The sequence below is a fragment of the Triturus cristatus genome, chromosome 1_1 (assembly GCF_964204655.1).
Source record: "Triturus cristatus chromosome 1_1, aTriCri1.1, whole genome shotgun sequence".
Lineage (NCBI taxonomy): Eukaryota > Metazoa > Chordata > Amphibia > Caudata > Salamandridae > Triturus > Triturus cristatus.
In genome coordinates this window covers 318,426,257-318,445,854 of record NC_140579.1, presented here as the reverse complement: position 1 = coordinate 318,445,854, position 19,598 = coordinate 318,426,257, and positions in this window count along the sequence as shown.

Sequence of the window (19,598 nt, the reverse complement as noted above, 5' to 3'; positions counted from 1 at the left end):
AAGCCATTTATGCCTACTACTACGTGGGGTCAATGCTATATATTGTTATCAGGGGACTCAAAGTGTTTGTAAGGCATTGGCACTGATGTGCCTCCGATGTCCCTGTCTGCCTAGTCCAATTGATGCATATTGCTGACTGAGTAATGAATGAATGCGTCTCTTTGGGAGCAATTGTGCATAGCATTGGCTCAAGCCATTGATGCATATTGTGTGGCGCCATACACATATTTCTGCCCATGGATTTGTCCATTTAGTTCTATGGGACTATTGATGCATATTTTTGATTTGGATAAGTGATGTGTATTGCTGTTGATGGGCACTGATACATGTTACTGCCTGGAGTTATTGATCTATCATTGTGATGACAGTGCACTGATACACACGGCAGTCAGTTGTTATTTGTGACTGTTATTTGCTAAGTCAGTTGATGCATATTGTTACTCTGTGCCATTGATACACGTTGTTATCTGGATCAATGGATGCATATTATTGCTTAGGGCCATAGGTTCATATTATTTGCTGGGCTATTGATGAAGCATATTATGATTGGCCATTGATACAAATTTTATCCTGCGACCATCTATACACGTTATTTTCTAGGGCCATTATAGACAGCACTGTCTTTGTCCTTTTTATCTAACCAAATTGATGCATGTTACTGGGAATGTATGTCGTTACAACGAATTCCGTTGTAACGCATGCCTTTACCACGCATGCGTTACAACGGAATGATATTTCCTCGCATAATGTTTACCATGAATATTCCTTTACCACGCATGGTAATGGAATACTCTTGGTAAAGGTTATACCCCTCCCCTGTACCCTTACATGATCCCCCTTCCCCCAATACTTTTTATAATTACCCCTGCCCGTTACCCTCAATTTATATATATGTATATATATTTTAAATTTGTATTTCCCTTACCTCTTCACGTCGTCTCTTCGTTCTTCCTTCGTGACTGATGTTATACGTCTTAAATTTGAAGCGTCATTTCCTTTCACATAAAACAACGTCAATTTCCTCTACTTCCCCACGTTATTTCATTTTTGGGGGGAGACCCCCCCAAGTCCTCTTTTTTTTCAAATTTTTGCCTTTAACTCGCGTCTTCGCCGACACTAAAAAAGGACTTAATGGGACGAGGAAGAAGCTTGCGTGGTAAAGACGTTCGTGGAAGGAATACGCGTTGTATAGATGTTTACGTGGTAAGTGTACCGTTGTAAACGTAACGCGTGGAAATGCCTTCGTGGTAAAGGATGTTTCCCGTTACTGGCTCGGACTAATGATGCACATTGCTATAAAATCCATATAACTGATATTACTGCCTGATGCCGTTAAAGGATATCACTGTTTTGGATAACTGCATATTGGTGTGGGTGGTTATTGCTGCATAGTACTGTTGGGGAGTAGTGATACATATTGCTTGCTAGGATAACTGGTACATAGCACTGCCTGAGAACATGTATGCATATTGCTGTGTGAAGGCAACTATGAAAATTGTTATAATATAGCACCAGCAAATATTGCTGCTGGGTGCCATTGATGCATTTTATTTCTTGTTCCAGAAAATCACAATATCTCCCCTATTCTCATTGTTTTTTCGGGCCATGGATGCTTATTATTGCTTAAGTTAGTGAATACATATTATTGCTGGAGCCACTCATAGATATTCATTGATTAAAATTATTTGAGGTCATTCATGCATATTACAGCTTGGTGTGTTTTAATACATATTGCGGTCTGGGGCTATTTAAGAATATTGCTGAACAATTATCTTAAATATATTTAATATTTTCCTAAATCAGCAGTTAATACTACAGTGTAGTGGCATTGATGCATGCGCCTTTTCATGCACTAAATACATCTGCTATTACTTGGTTGGAAATTCATTTACAGACTGGGGCTATTGATGTGCATGCTATCCAAGGTCTTTAATGCTCATTGCTCTCTGAATCCATTACTACATAAACGTTCTGTAGAGATGCTTGCTCATTCTGCCTCACAGGTGATTTTTGTTCAGATGCTGGGCCGCCATATATCTTCCATCTATCTTCTATGTAGAGCATGCCTACATATATTGTTATGTAAGGAATAATATAGGTTTAAGTTTCTTCATTTTATATAGGCCTGGGCAGTGAACTTCACTCCGTTCGCGGAGTTTGCAGAGTTTTCTGCACTCTGCGGAGCTCGCGGAGTACAGAAAACTCCGCTTTGCGATGTGCAGCAGAGTTTTTTCCCCGCTTGCGATCGCAAATGGTAAGTACGCAATCGCGAACGGTAAGTTCGCGAGCGCGAGCTTTCGCTCAGGTAGAATTTCTACCCGAGCGGCAGGAATACCAGCACAAACTGCAGTTTGCACTGCACTCCCCCACTCGCGGAACTTCGCGAAGTTTTTGGTAACTTCGCGGAGTTCCGCGTATCAAAACTCTGCGAACTACGCCCAGGCCTGATTTTATGCCAATATTTGGGTTTCATACGGTTGTCACTGATGTCCGTTCCAATGATGTCAATTCCAAAGGTGTCCCTTCCTATGCTGTTATCAGTTAAACTGGGGTGTACTCACTGCTAAGACTTTTGAATGCTTCCGAGCTTTACAAGTCCTACTCTATGCCAGTACTTGCAAAACCCTTTGCCAGTACAGAAATCAAGTGCACAAAGGAAATTCCTGCCTGGAAAGTCCATCCTCTACTTCTACAATGCTCTGCTTTTGGTCTACAGTACTACCTTGTGCTACTGTGAGTATGCTGAGCATGATGTGTACCTTACCAGCAAGCGGGAACACTGCAACATTGCATTGCTTCGCCATTGCTGCAAACGTTCTGTGTGTGTGGAAAATGTGACCGCCAATGCACAGGCAGCATCTCCTCGGTGTGAAAGATGTCAAATTACATCTGGACACAGTTGCACATGAGTTGGTTTCAGTGTATAGTTCCTTATATACACAGAAATGGTAGAACGTGTGCAGAAGCTGTGTGGGAGAAATGAGAATCTTCTTCTGGGGTCATAGTCTGGCTGAGATCAGGCCTCCCAATGGATGAAATGCACATTTCACAGTAACCTGTGAAATTACATCCTTTGGCTGTTAAATGTGGATTTGTATACCAATGCATTAAAAAATAAACTTTAACATAAAATGATGTGCCATGTTACGGTGGGATTTCTTTTTCAGATCTCTGCATTAGCCTAAATATGTTGGTCTACAAAAATGTGCTCCCCTTTTAGGAACTGCACTCACATGTATATTTCGGATTTATCGTGAACTGAAATATCAATAAGGCCTCCTGGATGACTAAGCATGGATGTTGGACATTGTATCAATTGGCAGCATATCTGTTACCTTCATGACGCAGCAATTCAAATCCTCCTTCTGTTGGGTTCAGTATCGGCTGCTACCTGATGGGGTTGGTGGGCGGTGGGGGACGAAAAAAGAAAAGAAAAAAGGACTTACCTGGAATGGCCAGCTGCTACCTCTCCTATGTCCTCTTCAACCTTCCTTCTTCCTGTCTCCCGTACCGGCCGGCAGCAGGAAGCACCCAGGCACACAGGCTCCCTTTAGCCAATCATATATTGTGATTGGTCTGAGCGCTGTGGTTCAGCGCTCAGAGAGGGACAGGGAGCCTGTGCATGTTCCTTACCAGGCTATGTAAGGCAGCCTGGTGGGGAACATGCAAAGTGCGCATGACTGTTTGGCCGGCCCAGGAGGGCAGGCAAAATAGTCATACCACTTAGGGAGTGCAAACCACTCCTCCCACTGCTTTGGCCAGCCCCGCCTGCCACTGACTGCAATAGGAAAAATACAATAATAATAATGATACATTACTATCATTTTATTTTTCCTTTTGAGCAGCAGAGCGACGCTCCTCTGCTTTAGCGGAGGAGCTGCCACTGGCTAGGTTGAAATCAGAGTTCTGAAATTAATTTCTTCTCAACACTGTCATTTTAATTTCTGAACTTTTTGTTTATATAATTATTCTGAGAAAAAGATGGTTTCACATTATATGAGAAATAAAAAATTACACAGGTCCATAAAATTGTGCTGAAAGCATTACACATACTTTTCACAGGGAAATGTTTTTATTCTGAATTAACAATATATTTTTTTCAAGCTTTGCCCGCAGAACAAGTGCATCATATTTCTTGTGACATGTTATGTTATGTTATACAAACTTATAAAGCGCACTGTTACCCGAGGGTGTCCTGGCGCTGCACACTGTTTACCTGAAAGAGAGTCCACCCTCAGGAGTTAACCGGATATTAGACTGTGAACAGCCATGTCTTCAAGTTTTTTCTGAAAGTTAGGAGTTCCGTAGCAGACCTTAAATAAAACGGCAGCTCGTTCCAAGCGATTGTGGCTCTGAGAACAATGCTCTTGCCACCCCAGCTGGCCTTATTTACCCTAGGAACTGCTGCCCTTTTGGCTTCCGTTGAGCGCAATGCTCTCCCCGGGACATACCATTGGTTACGTTCTCTTAGATCCTTAGGTCCTGTTCCCTGTAGGGCTTTGAAAACCGTGCAAAGAGCCTTAAATTGGGCTCGTTTTTTGATTGGGAGCCAATGAAGGTCAGTAATGCCTTTCCTGATTGATACCGACCTAGGAGTGCCAGTGAGCAGTCTTGCTGCCGCATTTTGAACCATCTGGAGTCTATAATGATGTTTATTATTAATCGTCAAATAAAGACTGTTGCAGTAGTCTAAGCGGGATAAAATTAATGCAGAGACTACCGCTCTAAAACTATCTTTCTCATGGAGAGGTTTAATTTTTTTCAAAGTCCTAAGGATAAAAAAGCATGTTGATACCACTCTGCTGACCTGGTCCCCGAAAGAGAGGGTGTTATCCACAATCACACCCAGATTTTTTACAGTGCGTGCGGGTTCTGGCAGGAGCCCCATCTCACTAGGCCACCATGCCGGGGACCTGAGGTTGGGGTTGTTTCCGAAGATTATCACCTCTGTCTTGCCAGAGTCCAATTTAAGGCAATTGGCTGACATCCAGCTTGTAATGGCCGCCATGCAATCCTGGCAACTGGTGGCCAATCCCTCTTCTTTCCCTTTCTGTAGGGATAGCACAATCTGGGTGTCATCCGCATAAGAGGTAATGAGCAGGCCGAAGGAACATATGAGGGCGGCCAGAGGTTTAACATAAATATTAAAAAGCGTGGGGCTAAGGGAAGATCCTTGAGGGACTCCACAGGGAAGGACAAAAGGTTTAGATCTTTCCCCATCCAGGTCCACCGTTTGTGTTCTGTCAGTCAGAAAAGATTTCAATAGGTCCCAGGCAGCACCTTGAACCCCGACCTTCGACAAGCGATCTAACAGCAACTCGTGATGAACAGTGTCGAAGACCGCTGACAGGTCTAGCATGATAAGAATAGCGGACCCACCCTGGTCGGCAGCCTCACATATTTCTTCCGTGGCTTTTATCAGAGCTGACCCCGCTGTGCCCCGCCCGGAACCCATATTGGGAGTGATCCAGTAAATTATTATTTTCCAGGAACAGGCTTAACTGCTTGTTCATGGCTTTCTCCGGGATCTTGGCAGGTAGGGGGAGGCGGGAGATAGGCCGATAGTTATTGGGATCACTTGGCTCTAAGTTTTTTTTTTTTAAGAGAGGTAGAATGGAGGCAGATTTCCAGGATACCGGATAGTGCCCCATATCCAATATCTGATTAAGTAGCGGGGTCAGGGAGTTAGTGATGGTTACCGGAGACATCTTCACTATGGAGGCCAGACAAGGGTCCTTAGGGGACCCGGATCTACAGCCCTTCAGCAGGTTGGAGACCTCCACGTTGGTCAGAGGGATGAAAGTGTTAATAATGGGAACAGGGAGAGTTGTTTTAGACACAGGACTACTAACGCTAGATGTTCTTGATTGGTTATTAAAGGAGGAGAAGATGATATCAACTTTGTTTAGGAAAAAAGAAGCAAGAGTATTACAAAACTCAGCGTCAATGTGCACGATAGGCTTGGGGGCAGTCATAAGCAAGGTTACTGTTTTAAACAGTTCTTTTGCTGAAGATTTAGCACTGGCGATTTTGTCAGAAAATTAGGCCTTTTTCTCTTCCTGCAGGGTTTTTTTGTAGGCTGAGAGGCTAATCCGGTAGAGTCCTCTGTCGTTTAAGTTATACCCCTTTCTCCATAGGCGCACCAACTTCTTACACTCTGATTTGAGTTCTTGCAGTTTGTGTGAGAACCAGGGGGCAGATGGAATCAGTCGTCTGGGGGAACACCATTTGACCGGGGCCAGTTTGTGGCAAGCTGCCTTGATCCAGTCCTCATACCTTGCTGTTGCTTCCTCAATATTCGAGGAAAGATAAGGGACTGACTCTTTCAGGGTTGTGTCAAGATTAACTAGGTTTATGCTTTTCCGGGACCGAATAGCTATTTTCCCTTGGGTTTGGGGTGTGACAAAATGGCAGGGGAGGGGGAGTTTACAAAAATAATGGCTGCATGATAAGTCCAGGGGAGTGGTAGGATATCTAGAATGGAAAGTGTGGAGGAGTTGGTAAAAATTCCAACTAAAGTATGACCCTTCTTATGGATGGGGCAGCTACCAGCTGCGAAAGATTCCCACCACCCATAGTTTCCAACAGACTGCAGGTTAATCTCTCCAAAATCAACGCAGACACATAATGACAAACAACCGTCACAAAAACTCTCCGAAGGGTCCAGACATGAATCTCCCCACACCTCATGTCAAATAAAGCAAGAACACAACAACTAGTTTGGGTGAGAAGTTGGCCTATGCTGTCTCCTAGTTATAGGGACACCTTGCACCAGTCCAATTCGACTCTTATTGATGATAGGTTTAAGACAACCTTTAAAGAAAGCTATGCTAGTGGTAGCTGTGGAGAGCAGCCTTCAGGCTAAGTCTTGAAGGAGTGTTAAGCTTATTGTTTTACCATAATAACCTCTTGAATAACCAAATGAAAGAGTAGCCCACACAGGTATATATATAAAATATATGTATTTCTGCTAGACAGAATCCCACAGTCTCTTTATGAGGCTAGTGGCAAAGTTACAATTCAAACAAGTATTTATAAACACAATAAATAGCACAGGAATCACAGGGCCCCAGGGGGGGACCAAACCATATATAAAAAAAGTGGTATAAGAACCACGACAATTCTACAGACAATGCCTAGGGCATTTAGGATCGCTGGCCCCTTAAGAATCCACCCCAGGTTATGAGGAAGGGGACCCACGGGAGGCGCGTGCAGTGGAAATAGCTGCTATCGGGATCTCTATTAAAGCCTATGGAGAATGTCTCGGTTTGATTTACACAGATTAAAGTCACTTCTAACAGGAGTACAAAGTTAAAACTTTAGACTTAAGCTTTTGAGGAGCCCACTACCACGAGAGTACTGAGGTACCACTGTTACCTGCCACAGGGAAGCCGGGTGCATAGGTCGTTTTCGATGTCGGGTCGCGGGCTGATTTTCAATGGGAAAATGTTCAAAAGTGCTGCTAGCCAAAAGCGTCGATGATGCCGTGAAGATTGAAGTTGTAGAAGTTGTAGAGAAGAACCTGAAAGCAGAGGGGACAGAGTCTGGGTCACGGCACAGTGACCAGGGAGCTCAAAGCAAAGAGCCCTTCAATGTCGGGTGCTTCAAGTGGAAAGAGGTGTAGCTTGGATCTGCAGCCACGGGCTCCGGGAGGCATCAAGGAAGGCCAGCTTCTGGAGGACGACTGTCCCACATAGGATGAGGGTCGCTGCGGTGTTATTGTCCGGATTGAATCCACTAAGCCTTGGCAACCGAAACCCACCCAAGATGAACAAATCAGCTACTGGTGCAGACCCACGAGGTCTGTGAGAGGTCTCCTTTGGAGAGACTGTAGAGCAGGCCTGGAGCAACCAGGGGAACTCTTAGTTGTCGAGATTGTTCTGCACTCAGGCCCACAAGTCGAGAGACAAGGGACCGCGGAAGGCAGCAAAATGGAGTGCGTTAAAGGGAGCCCACGGGCCACCGGAAGGGGCTAGGGCACTGATCTTTGGCACGCATGGTGCTTGGTGGTTGGCTCAATAATGAGCCAAAGCACAACTTCCCCACTAGTCAGGGTCATGTGCTACGCAAGAGGAGGCTGGTGTCCTGGGGTATTAAGAATCTCGGTACCCACGCCGTCCACGGTACTCAGGTTTGCTGAGCACACTCACTGGCCTCTGGGATGCTTAGGAAACCCACCTCAAGGGTGCTGGAAGTCGACGAAGTTCGTGAGAGCAGCGAAGTTCCAACTGGGTCACTTGCAGTGTTTCAGGTGCCTGCCAAGCAGGGGGATAACTCCTTTATCCCAAGGGAGATTTCTTCCATCAGCTGGGCAGCAGCAAGTCGAAGGTCAAGACTGTAAAGTTCAAGATCAATCTGAGGCTCTGGGGCCACGTTATTCACCTTAATCCCCAAGATTAGGGGAGTGTCCAGAGTAGTGTCCACCAATGAGTGGTGAGGCGGGAAAGGGTGGCTACACCCTCTTCCCTTTGTGTGTTTCCCGGATGCCCCTGAACCGGTTCCAAGCGGTGTATGCAGAATGAAGGCCCTGCAGCTGCCTATGTGCAACTCTGAAAGGACATTTGGTGCACCCACCCTGTTCCAAGCCACATATCCTGTCTGGGGAGATGCTAGCACCTCCCTGCCACAGGAGCCCTATTGTCCAGCTGGCGAGGCTGGGGTTTTCCCCAGCAACAGCCAGCCAGAGTTGTGTGGGTGGCGGGTAGTAGCTATTTTGTACTACTTGTGCACTTTTAAATTGGTGTCCGAATTCTGCCGCTTTTCCCATATCGCCCCTCTAGCAGGGGGGAATCGTGCCCTCATGCCCATGGCTGGACTGGGGGTACGATTCCTACATGTTTGACACCAAACACGATATGGTTCTGTGTAGCCATTCTCAAGTTATCACGCTATCGCGATAGACTTATAATGCGGTTAAGAGTATATAGTATGGCTACACTACAAACAACCCAGCAATGATTTTACGAGGGTTGCAGAGAGGCCGTACTCAGGTAGGGCTCCCCCCTCACACATATCTCAGCACCCTGCCCTGTAGGATTAGCAAGGCCTGCTATAGGGGTGACCTATTAGAGTACATGTGTTGTAATGGGGTGGGATATAGGGTACCTATATCCCTGTAAGGGGTGCTAGCACCACCTTACCCAGACTACAGTAGTGGTCTGGTGGTGTCAGTTTGTATGGCTGTCCCAGGGTGGCACAATAAGTGCTGCAGCCCTGGTAGGCCTACTGAGGGACCCATGCCCTGGGTACCTAGGGTACCATCTACAAGGGACTGTCAGCGCACTCTCAGCCTCCAATTGGTTTGTACCTAGGGTATTCACATCGTTTAACAGAGGAAGCAGATAGGCTGGGGTCCTGGATAGCAGGGCCACAGCCTGGCTAAAGTCATAAAAACAGTCAAAACATCAGCAAAAAGTTGGGGGCAACTATGCAGTCAATGCCACTCTCCTACAGTTTGTCACTACCATTGCACAAGGATCCAAGACTTGCATGTCTTGTGACCTCCTCATACATGAGACCATACCAACCCACTCACCATGACACTATATAACATTTATGCTTGCAGGACACTTAGTCATGGATGCCCAGTCAGGTGAAAGTCAGGGTACTGAAAACTCTGGTTTCCTTAGACAGTGGGTTTCCCCATCATTCCTTAGTCTTTAAATTCAAGGCACAAAACAAAGCAAAATGGAAGTCTCTTGACCATACTCTAACACAAAACCTGTCATCACACCTACACTCATAAATGTCTTCAGATATTCACCTTAGTTTACTAATCCATAAAGCACAACAAACTCTCACACCTTCTCCATCATCCACATGCAACTCAAACATTCTCACAAGGACAACACACGGCACCACACAACCAAACACAAGTACAGTGCAGTACTCCCACATGCTCCACACCTGGTCAAACTATCTGGCCAAGCCAACATGACCAAGTACCAAGTGGAAGAATGCACTTAAATTAATACCAGTATCATGGCATTTGGAAACTTCACCAGATAATATCCAGACGTCTTCCAAACACAATGATGTAATCCCACAGTAGATTTATACAAAAAAATTATTAACAATGATGTAATCCCACAGTAGATTTATACTAAAAAATTATTAACACATGTTCAAGAAAAAACATCAAAGCAGTCCAGCAATACAACCATTGACACCAGATCATGGCAACAGGTAAAGAAGTATTTACGTACATCAGACTATAGTATCATATGGCAAGATTAGGCTACACTGCATTTTACATGTATACGTTTCTTAAGTTGCCTTCTTTTCTATACAATGACTTTTGTCACATATTTGCTTGATTGACAGTGCAGGATTAGTTTCTCTTAAACCACATTGCTTACAATTCCACTTCGGAAGTACACTGTCACAGCCCCTTAAACATTTAGTACCAGACCTGTACACATATTGTGAAAATGTTGTTGTTCCTCCATCAGGCTACATGGCTATCACAAAGGCAATAAGCAATGTCGGTCTGGCTGAACCCTTCACATGGAAGCATGGATGATGTTATTATAAATGCACACGCATTTCCATGCTCAAATCAGAGGAACACTCTGCTGTCATTGCGAGGTTATCGCTGTGTCGTAGTCTCAGACAGGCTAATGCCTTTGATTCCCTCTGTGAGAGCTTCATACTATGCTTTCAGGTAATGGGGAGTTTGATCATCCAGTAGGGGATTCTTGGCAGAACACCTGCCCTAAGCAATTAGGTTAGGGAGTGCTATACACTACACCTAGTAATTATATGGCCACATATATGTTTTAGCACAATGGTGAATTGTTTATCCTTTTCAATGTTCCTATTCCGCTCATCACTTTTATCTGCTTCTGCCTATTAATCATTGCAGCGCATATATATTATGCAATAACCACAATGGTTCAATAACTATTGAAAGGTCCATTTGTGAATTTCCTTTGTATCTTTCTGAGTAAGCATTAGTGACAGAGTGAAAAGTGCTGGATGAGTTACCTTGATTCCTTATGAAGTCAGGGTTGTCATGTTCATTTGTTACCTTAATAGTTTTAGGGACACCTATGGTGGCACTGGGAGGTAACAGTTCTGTAGGCCAACATATTCTGAGGGAGTTCATGGAATCAGTATGGCACCACCCCAATGTTTATGGTGTCCAACAAACGAACAGTTCCTACTGATAAAGTAGAAACCATACAACAATATCTGCATCAAACACTACCATGGGTCAAGCAGGAGTTACTGAGCATAACGTTGATGATTAAGACCTTTCGGAGTAATCCTCTATACAACCTCCAGTGACAGAATACAACTCTTTCCCCTGTTTGCACCGACACACACACACACAAGTGTGCTACACTGGCATCCCTCTCACCAAGGTACTACTCTTCCCCCATGTTCGTGATACTTGGATATGCACATATCTACACAAAAGATGAGTACTAAACTCTTTCCCCAAAACTTTTAACACCATTCAAAAATAAACACTCACACAGTACTCCCAGAACAAACTTCGGGTGAATTATTTAAATTTCCCAACCTGCCTTGCAGCACTAAGGATTCAGCACACCACAACCGTAAGCATTAACTGCAATTTCCAAATAACAGGAGTGAAAGTACACTGAAACTACTGACCAGACATATGCACTAACAAGGTGTACATGGCACATGGCACATGTCAATACATGACAATATGCAGCCACAGTGTACTCCAGCCTAAAAAACCTCACATTTATTGAGAAACATGGTAGATTTCTCAAAAGAAGCAAATAGAATAATATGAACTCAATGCATGCCAAATAACCCTGCTGATTACGTAACTGAATGTCATATTTTAACATTACATTTGACAAATGCTAGGCAATAGATGTTTGACTTGCTATGAGGTCAGGACACAGTATATCCTCAAACAACACAGCCTCATTTCTGTCTCCAATGTCCCTGGAAATAATCCTACTTCTCTTTCTAAGTTAGCAAGACTATCCTGGGTAGTCATTCTCCGATATCTCCAGACCTGTCCCAATTAAACATCATAATTTCCAAGTCTACATAGCTAGCACTTCCACTCCAGCTCCCCGTTCTGGTCTAAGACAACAGTGATGGCTTTTAGCAACCAGGTTGTGCTGCTATGCCCCCAAACACCACAGCCTTTTTTTCCTGCACCAAGTAACTTGCACCACATGTAACTGGTGCTGCGCATTGTTACTAGCCCTCAATGACATTTAAATTACACTGGTGTAACTAGAATACTTTTATAAATTTCACATTGCGCTTGTTATATGAAATAAAAAAAATTACACCCTTTTGAGTATTTATGCATAATTTGCTGTAAAAAAGCAACCACTAATTGCACCTTTGGTGATAAAATTTTACAGCCAGCACACAGTTATTACAACACAAGTTCTATTCTATTCTATTCACCAACATCCGGCTTCCCAGCATTATCTGAGAGGTTGGAGTGAGTGAATAAATTAGCTAAAAGGATTAATAGAAGAGATGGGTCTTTAGTTTTTTTGCTGAAGTCATGAAATTGTCTTCCATTCTGAGGCTAGTAGGCAGAGTGTTCCACATCATGGGTGCGAGGAAATTTAGGTATCAACCTCCACTCCTAGTTCTCTTGATTCCGGGGACAAAGAGCAGCTCAAGGTTGTTTGATCTCATGTACCCATTGGCATACTAAGAGGTGGCCAATTGCTGAAGAACAAAAGGACCTGTGCTGTGCTTTGCCCAATGGATGATACAAAATGCCTTGAATTGTACCTTGCAACTTATGGGCAGCCAGTGAAGAATTTTGAGTGCAGCACCTGCTGATTGTATTTTTGAAATACCTAACAGTATCCGGGCGGCAGCATTCTGAATAATCTGGAGTTTTCTAGTCACTGACTTTGGACTGTCTAAATAAAGCGAGTTCCCATAATCAAGGAGACACCGGATCGGGCCCTGAATCACAATTGTACGTGCCTCTGTCAGGAGCCATTTCTGGACCTTTCTCAGGGCTCTCAAAAGGCCATTTTATCTTGGGAGTTCATGGTTTGCTGATTGTCCAGGATCATCCCTAGGCGTTTTTCTTCTGACTTGGGGACTGGACGGTCTCCTAGATGAGATAGCCTGATGAGCTGATCCCAGAGCGTTGGCTTGTTCCCTGATACCAAATTCTAAGTGTTTTCACCATTCAACTTCAAGCAGCTGACTGCCATCCACTCAGACACCTTTTCTAGGCAGCTGTTCAACTTCATGGAAATAGAATAGTTGGGTATCGTCCACATAACTAAGCATAATTGTGTGTAATTTTGCAGAACTTTTGCAGGATTATGCGAAAACATATTACAAGAATTTTGCACATCCCTAATAGTTACAGGATCCTTGTTCATTGCCTTGGCCATAGTGCTAGCTCGAGCGGAGTCATTGCCTCTGATTATGCTGCACTGGCCGTCATGAAGTATGTTGAATGCATTTAATGAGTATTTCCTAGAGGCTGCATGATGTTCTCCTCAACCTCAGTCGGCTTTCATGCACTCACCAGGATTCTTGCTTGGCACATAACACATGTCCATCTAGCAATAAAACCAGCTTATAAGGGATATATGAGCCCAGCTATAGTGCAAAAAGGAAGGATTACTTTTGCTGGCGTGAGCACCCTTCCATGGGCTACTGAATAGCCATCTTAAAAGTTTACTTCAGTTCCGTTGAGAACCTTAGGAACCAATAGTCATTGATGTTCAAATCAATGTATTTTTTATGATAATTGCATTCAAACTTCATGCAAAATTACGTGCTTGTCAAGCTGGGAATAGATCATCCAACTTATATGTAAATCATCAATAAACCCAATGCATTTCGGGTCCAACCATGACCCTTCATCAGGGGAATTCCTTATCATAGCTGTAGGTATAAAGAACAAAAAGGCAATTCATTCTATAGTCCTAATAGGCTTTAAATCATGAATCAGAACATCACATAAAGAACATTCAAATCATGCAGTAAATTCAGAAGTTAGTGAGCAGTTGTGTTGAGGTAAAGCCAATATCATGCGTTCTAGCGGTGTGCTAAAAAATATGCGTTGCCGCAATTCTTAAATAAGCTGCTAAATTATTGCAGTTCAAATGGATTAACCAAAAGGCGCACTCGGACAGAAGCTGCGTACATCGATGTGTATTAGCGACCTATCAAGTGTTTTTAGTTTCAGTGTATTATAAAGGTGCAGTCAGACTTGAACAGGTATTCGCATATAAAATAGACAGTACAGTGATGGTTACTTAAAAATTATAAACGTGCTAATCATCGGCTTTCATGCAAGCGGTAACGCTGGTCAAACGAGTGTTCGCATTTAAAATGAAATGTACAGTGATTGTTACTGAAAAAGGTAAACGCGCTAATCATCGACTTCCGTGCAAACGGTACCGCTGATCGAACAAAGATGCCGTTGCAAGCTTACCCGGTTAGTCAATTCAGGCTACGTCCGGCGGAACCACATCAGATTGCATGTCTGGCGTCCTCCCATCGGACTGGATGTGGCTTAAATTAGTAGAAAGAGATGACGGAAAACATCCGTTAGTGCAAAACAATAGACATAGAAACAGTCAATGCGTGCGAAGTTAAACGTATCGTGCTAGTAAACACGTTGTCAAAAACATAGAAAAAAGCCAAATATTCATACATATTCAAGATGGATCAATACAATTCCAGATTAATGTATAATTATGTTGCAATTAAATACTCGCATGAATGACCTTAGAAACATAGCAAAGAAAAATGCAAATTGTGAATTTCAAGAAAACGATGCAAATTATGAATTAAAGAAAACAATTAAATTCTATACGATCATTCAGCCCCAGAGGTTGTAAGGATTGTAATTTTTTAGTCCAGTAAAATTCTGCACGTGCTAGAGTTTTATGGGGATCAATGTCTGTTCGTGACTTTTGTGTCTCCAATACAGTAAAACGAAGCTGTGAGATGTTATGCTGTGCTTCCATCCAGTGTAATGCGATTGTTGAGCTCTCATTTTTGTTACGGATGTTACTTTTATGTTCTCCTATACGTATTTTCACTTTTCTTTCAGTTCTACCGACATAAATTTTACCACAGGGGCCTTTGAGTGCATAGTTAACATTGGAGGTGTCGCAAGTGCTGGAATGGCGTAGTTTTATTTTGTGGCCATTAGTTGGATGAATGAAACAATCTCCTATTATCACATTATTGCAATGTACACAGTTCATGCATTTTTGCATCCCTTTAAAGGTTTTGATGGAAATGTTGGATGGTTTAGCTAGCAGTTCTTTCAGATTTTTAGATCTTTGCATCGCAAAAATCGGACTTTGTGGAAACAGAGCGAATAAATCAGGTTCAGTTTGAATGATATTCCAGTGTTTCATGATAATAGATTTAATTGTGGTGGCTGGAGTGGAATGTTTGAGTACACACACCAATGGGTTATCTTGTTTTTTGCTTGTACATTGTAATAGACTATTACGGTCTGTAGTTTCAAGTCTTTGTTTTGCATCTTGCAAAAGCTGTATTGGATATCCTCTTTTATGGAATCGATCCATAAATTGATCGGTGATTATGACTGTGTCTTGTGGATTTGAAGTGATTTTTTTCAGTCTGATGAACTGCAAAAAAGGTAAGTGTTTCTTTAATGTAGGTTGATGAAAGCTGTCAAAATGAAGAGAGTAATTTCTATCTGTGGATTTTATGTATAGGTTGGTTTTAATGATTCCTTGATCAATTTGGATGAGTACATCTAAGAAATTAATGCTGAGCTTATCTATATGATGGGTAAATTTGATTCGATTGTGAATGTGATTAAGATCAAAAACGTTTGCTTCAAGAAGACTACGGTCTCCTTTCCAAATTATGAGAATATCATCAATATAACGTTTGAACAGAACCAAGTTTTGAGACCATGCATGATTATTTAAGATGTGATCGCGTTCTAGTTTAGCCTTGAAAATATTCGCGTATGAAGGAGCTCCAGCAAAGCCCATTGAAGTTCCGTTGTTTTGGGCGTAAAACACGCCTTTCCACTCAAAGTAACTGTGATATAGTGCGAATTGTAGTAATTCAATTAGAAACACTTTTTCTGCTTTAATGTGATTGTGTTTTAGTAGGGCCCATTCAATGGCTTCAATCCCATCAGCATGAGCAATGGAGGTATAAAGGGCGGTGACGTCTATAGTACATAACCACCAGTTTTCAATGCCATTCACATCCAGATCTTTCAAAAAATTCAAAAGGGCTGTAGTGTCTTATAAATATAACTCTTGTTGTTGTACAATAGGTTGCAGGAAATAACCAAGATATCTGCCTATGGGTTCAGATAGTGAACCGCATGCTGACACTATAGGGCGAAAAGGTGGTTTCTCCAAGTTTTTGTGGATTTTTGGTAACATATACAGTTTAGGCCGTCGTGGATATGTAGTGTATAGGAACATTTTAGTTTTTTTACTAATCCAACTCATCTCTTCTGCCCGTGTGAGGATCTGGTTCAGGAGACACTGATAACTAGAGGTAGGATCTTGGTCAAGCTTGGTATAGGTGCCAAGGTCTGTGATGTGTTGTATCACCCTGTATTCATAAAGTCAGTATCTTGCACCACTAGTGTGCCACCTTTACCTGCCTTAGAAAAAGTCAGTTGAGGATTGTTTGCAAGCTGCTTCAAGGTGCTCCAATCTTTTGAGGAAAAATTAGCTTTGGTGTTCTTGCGAAAGTTGATGTTCATAATCTCGGCTTTAACCAACCTTTCAAAGTAATCAATAGATTTATGTGAGATGGGGGAGCAAAACGTACTCTTTGGTTTAAACTCTTTGAGTTGGCCCAATTCCTCAGAGGGCATGGAGGATTCTATAGTGCTGAAGAAGTATTTTAATCTTAAAATTCTCACAAACTTGAAAAAGGCAATTTCCGTTTCAGCAATATTACTGTGATAGGTGGGTACATATGAAGTTCCTTTATTTAAAACAGTAATTTGAGCTTTTGAGAGTTGAATCCTTGAAATGTTCACAACTAGGTAGCTCTTGTTTTGCTGCGCAGAGATCTCTTGTCCAGCTCGGTCTCTTGCTCTTTTCCTTTTGCTCCGCCTTGTTTTTGTGTAGATTTTTTGGGTTGGTGATTTGCAGCGGGGCTGGTGGCTAAAAAAGATTTCCTGACTTGAGCGCTTGCTGTAATATTAGCACTAGTGTCAGCTGTAGTTTCAACTCGGCTCACTGGAGGACGATTATGGGCTAGTTCAGAGTCGGAAACAACACTCTCCTGGGAAGAGTTTGCATTTGTCGGTCTTTGCCATTTGCGTTGATTATAAACCTCTGCCCACGTATAAACCTCATTTAGTTTATAATCTATGGTATCTCTACGAAACTTCCTAATTTTTCTCTCGTGTATGTCTTTGGCATATTTATCAAGCTTTTCATTTAAATCTTGTAGGAGTTCATCCCAATTTTCGGTGTCTTTTTTTGATAATTCTTCCTTTATGGTTAATATTTCTGTTTCTAAAGTCTTTAAGATGTTAGAAAGTTCTTCCACGATTAAAAGAATCAGATCCAATGAGCATTTGTTTAAAATTTGATACCATCTTTCCATGAATTGTTTGTTGGTTTTGCAAAGCATTGGTTTTAAAGCAATCCGTAAACCTCTAGGGATTCTTTTGGCTTTATGATAATGAATGAGAGTGGTGGCATGTAATCTCTGATTGATTTCTTTGCGGCTAAGATACTCAAGTTGTTTTAACAGTTGCGTTGTGGTGGATATTTGAGGACTAAAGAGTCTTGCCTCTTGAACTAAATCATCCATTTCTGAGGCTGCTTCAGAGGAAAATGCTAGTGTGTCCGCTTTATTAGTGGTCAAGGAGGAGATTTCTTCGAAAGACATGTTGATAATTGGTGCTACGTTGGAAACTGTGGACCAAATTGTAGAAGTACAAAACTGATGCCAACATGCACACGGATATTATGATAATTTATCCAAATTCCAAAGAGATTGTAGGTTGTGCTGCAAACGCCAAGGCACCTGACCGATGGCGTCTTTAGGTAAACATCCAAGCTATAGTGCAAAAAGGAAGGATTCCTTTTGCTGGCATGAGCACCCTTCCATGGGCTACTGAATAGCCATCTTAAAAGTTTACTTCAGTTGCGCTGAGAACCTTATGAACCAATAGTCATTGATGTTCAAATCAATTTATTTTTGATGATAATTGCATTCAAACTTCATGCGAAATTACGTGCTTGTCAAGCTGAGAATAGATCATCCAACTTATATGTAAATCATCAATAAACCCAATGCATTTCGGGTCCAATCATGACCCTTCATCAGGGGAATTCCTTATCATAGCTGTAGGTATAAAGAACAAAAAGGCAATTCATTCTATAGTCCTAATAGGCTTTAAATCATGAATCAGAACATCACATAAAGAACATTCAAATCATGCAGTAAATTAAGAAGCTAGTGAGCAGTTGTGTTGAGGTAAAGCCAATATCAAGCGTTCTAGCGGTGTGTTAAAAAATATGCGTTGCCGCAATTCTTAAATAAGCTGCCAAATTATTGCAGTTCAAATGGATTAACCAAAAGGTGCACTCGGACAGAAGCCGCGTACATCGATGTGTATTAGCGACCTATCAAGTGTTTTTAGTTTCAGTGTATTATAAAGGTGCAATCAGACTAGAACAGGTATTCGCATATAAAATAGACCGTACAGTGATGGTTACTGAAAAAATAATAAATGCGCTAATCATCGGCTTTCATGCAAGCGGTAACACTGGTCAAACGACTGTTCACATTTAAAATGAAACGTACAGTGATTGTTACTGAAAAAGGCAAACGCGCTAATCATCGACTTCCGTTCAAACGGTACTGCTGGTCGAACAAAGATGCCGTTGCAAGCTTACCCGGTTAGTCAATTCAGGCTACGTCCGGCGGAACCACGTCAGATTGCGTGTCTGGCGTGCTCCCATCGGACTGGATGTGGCTAAATTAGTAGAAAGAGATGAAGGAAAACATTCGTTAGTGCGAAACAATAGACATAGAAACAGTCAATGCGTGCGAAGTTAAACGTATCTTGCTAGTAAACACGTTGTCAAAAACATAGAATAAAGCCAAATATTCATACATATTCAAGATGGATCAATAAAATTCCAGATTAATGTATAATCATGTTGCAATTAAATACTCGCGTGAATGACCTTAGAAACATAGCAAAGAAAAATGCAAATTGTGAATTTCAAGAAAACGATGCAAATTATGAATTAAAGAAAACAATTAAATTCTATACGATCATTCAGCCCCAGAGGTTGTAAGGATTGTACGTTTTTTAGTCCAGTAAAATTCTGCACGTGCTAGAGTTTTATGGGGATCAATGTCTGTTTGTGACTTTTGTACCTCCAATACAGTAAAACGAAGCTGTGAGATGTTATGTTGTGCTTCCATCCAGTGTAATGCGACCGTTGAGCTCTCATTTTTGTTACGGATGTAACTTTTATGTTCTCCTATACGTATTTTCACTTTTCTTTCAGTTCTAGCGACATAAATTTTACCACAGGGGCATTTGAGTGCATAAATAACATTGGAGGTGTCACAAGTAATGGAATGGCGTAGTTTTATTTTGTGGCCTTTAGTTGGATGAA